The sequence below is a fragment of the Egretta garzetta genome, unplaced genomic scaffold (genome assembly GCF_000687185.1).
Source record: "Egretta garzetta isolate BGI_Z169 unplaced genomic scaffold, ASM68718v1 scaffold163, whole genome shotgun sequence".
Lineage (NCBI taxonomy): Eukaryota > Metazoa > Chordata > Aves > Pelecaniformes > Ardeidae > Egretta > Egretta garzetta.
The window spans coordinates 7,197,046-7,201,470 of NW_009259308.1; positions in this window are offsets into that span (position 1 = coordinate 7,197,046).

Here is a 4,425-nt window from a genome sequence, read left to right on the forward strand (position 1 = left end):
ACTCAGCTTTTATTTATTATGATGCATATTTTCTTCTCCTTCCTGCATACAGATACCTGAGATCTGGAGAAATGTACTTAAAACTTCTGAAGGCAGGGGAAGGTTAATGTAAACAGCCAGTATTAAAAATTAAATAAGTATTTCCAGTTTTAGTCTGCTGTTATACAGGGTTCCAATCCAACTGCAGCTAAAAAAAGCCCCATCCAGTCATGACTTCTATAAATTGGAGATTCTTGACTGCCTTCAGATATGCTGTATTAATTCACATCTGCTGCAAACATGGGCCACTCCATGTGCATCGCCTTGCCAAAACACACCCTTAAATTCCCTGCTGCAATATTATTTCCTTGAAGGCTCATGCATAATTGATACAAATGAACCTCCTATTGCCCAGGTGCCCATTGCTGTGAAACATTCTTTTTTTTTTGAGACAGACAGTACTAACTGCCCCGGGAGCGGCTCTCCCCTGGAGAATCCCTGGAGGTCTCTTGTGCTTCCCACATCCATGAGAGTCCACGCTGGTCAACTGTGGAGAGCTGATACAAATGTAAATAAAGTTGGTTTTTCAGGTTTTGGTTTTTTTTTTTTATTTTTTTTTTATACTTACACTGTTAAACATGCAAGAGATGTTTCCCTTTTCTGTCTGCTCTTTAGAGCATGTCTTCACTGGTTATCTCAACATCAGTTGTGTTCAGTATTTCTCACTTTTTGGAATGCTTCACTGGTCAGCTCTGAAATAGCCGTGGCATTTCTGCAATATGCATGAAAAAAAATTGTGCAGTTTAACTGCTCCATATTGTTACTGTCTGTTTTAGGTGCTGGAATTGCAAAAGATTCGCTCTTTAAAAAGCAAACTGAATACAAACTGGTTTTGGTCTTGACAAAAGTATTGAGACAAGAAGTATGCACCGCCACTCTTGCTGGGCTAAATATATAAAATAGTGGAAAGCTTGACTCATTTCTTTCCAAAAAAACATTTTAAAAGAGTAAATAAAGCATTCAGTCAAAATTTACTTTATTTTTGTAAGCGAACTTAGGCATCCCAGATATGTAAAGGCTGACTTTTGGCTCCCCCTGACTCGCAGCAGCAGGCAGGTACCCAACAGTTGCCCCTGTGTTTGGGCTGTTCTCTGCTGTGGGCCTGGAGGATGATTGCTTATTTTAAGAAAAATGCTCCTAAATGTAGGAAGAGAAAATATAAATTGGTAATGGCTTCTCCTTGGTGTATCCAGTGGATACCTTTTCAAAAGCAGAAAAATGTGGATAGGGTTTTTACATGGCTTTGGAAGAAAAAAACCAACAACACACCCTTAAATATGACTGTAGTGTACAGCTTCTGCCACTCCCTGGCACATTTTAAGAGCTCATATCAGTTTGCTCATAAATATCCTAAAAATGTAGATGGTTTAATTAGAAATTATTAAATGTTCCAGGCTTAAGAAAATACAGCAAAATAAAAGTGCTGTTTGCCACACGGCCATTTCAAAGCTGGCATAGGAGACATCAGAAAAAACAGAGCAAATATTTAACATTTACTTTTAAGTCTATACAGGCATTCTTATTTATTTTACCATGTGGTTATTATTAAGTGCATTGGCCTGCATCCATCCTTGCAATAAAAAAATAAATAAAACAATCCCCTGTAAGCATGCACAGCTTTGCAGGCTTGCCAGCCCAAATATTTAGACTTCTCTAGCAGAGATGGAGAGTTCGGGGAGCTGAAGTGCGTGTTTGGCTTCAGAGCAGGCTGGGACATGTACTGTGTCCTTCACCTACAGCCTTTGCAGGGAATTATCCCGATGGAAGTTGTGCACACAGTTTACCTGGGGGACTTTTTTCCATGGCAATGTTTAGGATTGATCCTGTGAAGAAAATGCCCCCTTCCTCGACTCCTTCCTCATCCTCCTCCCCATCCAGCACTACCTCTGAGGTCCTGAAGTCTATTAATCACACGCTCTGTAAGCACTATAGGCAAATCTTGTCTTAGCCACATGTGCTAGTTCTTTTTTGCCTCCTAAGGAAGTTATTTAACATGTCTGTCTTTTTTTTTTTTTTTTCCTTTAAATTAAGTTTAAAAAAACAAATCCCCCCATATATCCTGTGATATACGTGATCGGGCCCCCATCCCGGTGCAATTACGCACAGTCCTTGTGGGGTTGCGACACAACTCGATACGAAACACAAAATTCTGGACTGGCGTTGGCAGCTGACTTAATGTGAGGATGCCTTGCAATGCACTTAAAACTATTTTTCTTCATGGACAGATTCCAATGCATGTACAGAAGGACAGCACTTGATATGGGATGACTCAAGACAATACAAAAATGCTTTAAATACAGCAACTTACATTTCCTCAATTAGACCACAGGTTGGCTGTATTTAGGTCAAGATAGTGGTCAGGAAATTAAATTCTTCCTTTTTTCTTTTATAGCTGTGCTGGTTTTGGCTGGGATAGAGTTAATTTTCTTCATAGTAGCTACTATGGGGCTATGTTTTGGATTTGTGCTGGAAACAGCACTGGTAATGCAGGGATGTTTTAGTTACTGCTGAGCAGGGCTTACACAGTGCCAAGGCCTCTTCTGCTCCTCACCCCACCCCACCAGTGAGCAGGCTGGGGGGACACAAGGAGCTGGGAGGGGGCACAGCCGGGACAGCTGACCCCAACTGACCACAGGGATATCCCACAGCATGTGATGTCATGCTCAGTATAAAAAGCTGGGGGAAGAAGAAGGAAGTGGCGGGACATTTGGAGTGATGGCGTTTGTCTTCCCAAGTCACCGTTAGGCGTGATGGAGCCCTGCTTTCCTAGGGATGGCTGAACACCTGCCTGCCCGTGGGAAGCAGTGAATGAACTCCTTGGTTTGATTTGCTTGCCTGTGGGGCTTTTGCTTTACTTTACTGTCTTTATCTCAACCCATGAGTCTTCTCACTTTTACCCTTCCAATTCTCACCCCCATCCCACCGCGGGGGAGTGAGCGAGCGGCTGCGTGGGGCCAAGTTGCTGGCTGGGGTTAAACCGTGACAGTAGTTAGTATATTCTAAACACATCAAAGCTTGAAGTAATTCTCATGTGAATTTTAAACCTTGTTCTTCCATGTCCCTTCTCAGAACTGAGATCATCACGATAACCGTTCTGATTTGCTGAATCTCAGGGAGAACGGAAATTTCTTAGAAGCCAATTCTCTACCACATAAATAGTGTAAAAGGGAGCCTGTGCACAGGGATGAAGCTGGAGCACTCACCGCAGCTTTGTGCTTTAACTGGATTTATGTCCCTCTGCAGCATAGGCATACATGAGCAAAGTCCCCAATTCCACCCCCAAGCACCTTTCTTGCAATGAAAGTTTATTTTTGCACAATATTTTTAAAATCCTTCTCTCCATGCTTTTGCGTAAGGAGTTGTGATCTGAGTCAGCACAGGTCCATCAGCTCTGCTGGATGCACATTAATATACAAGAAAACTTTTGGGCCTGGCTCCTGGCATGTATTTTGGGTTGGGGAAGCTGTTTCTGTTATTCATGTATATATTTTAATTCCTCTCCCTGCCCCTTCACCACCCCAAGCCCTGGGGGCATCCATGGCCCTGCAGCCAGGATGGGCCGGGAGCATCTCCAGCCTGCAAAAAAGGGCCTGTGCAGTATGTAAGTTTTAAGGATTTGTTGCTCTCATCTCTTTTCATTTCTGAGTTTATTAAAGTGCAAATGTCAACCATGGAGACAGCTATCACATGCAGTGCTGAGAACCACTTTCCACACCATAAATGGAAGGTAAAAGGCTTTGTTGTGATTATCTAATGCAGTTACTTGCACAAAGGACAAAACTGAACCTAGGCTCTTTGCCCTTTCACAACAGCTGGCCCCCGAAAGTACTGAAGCAATTAATTTGAGCACAAAACCTTCGCCAATCCATCAGTTGACAAAATAGAAAATACCAAGGAAGATGGAGTATTTATAGACCTCAGGATTTTTTTCCGAGCTTCGTGTTAGTGATATGTTTGAAGGGATGCTTATACTCAGAGCTTTTTAAAGTTCAGTATTTTAACAAAAAAGAAATCATAAATACATAATACCATAAATCATAAATACTCCTTATAGTATGAACAAAGTATTGCAATGGACTAGTCTGGTTCGTCTCTCACAGAGCTGAGGTTTGTCTGCCCAGAGATGCTGGGCCACAGACACTACAGTTATCCTGGGGTTCAGTTTTGCTTTGTGCGCTACAAGAAAAAAAACCCCAAATGCATTGAGGTACAAAACACGTGAATACAACATGATACAGAACACATGAACATGCTTTCAGCAACGAGAATAAATATTACCACATTTACAGTATTTACTTCACAGTTTTGTGAGATGAGGATAAATAAACTCTTTCAAAACTGGAAAAAAACCATAGAGATGAGCCTTAAAAACAAACTATGATTTGT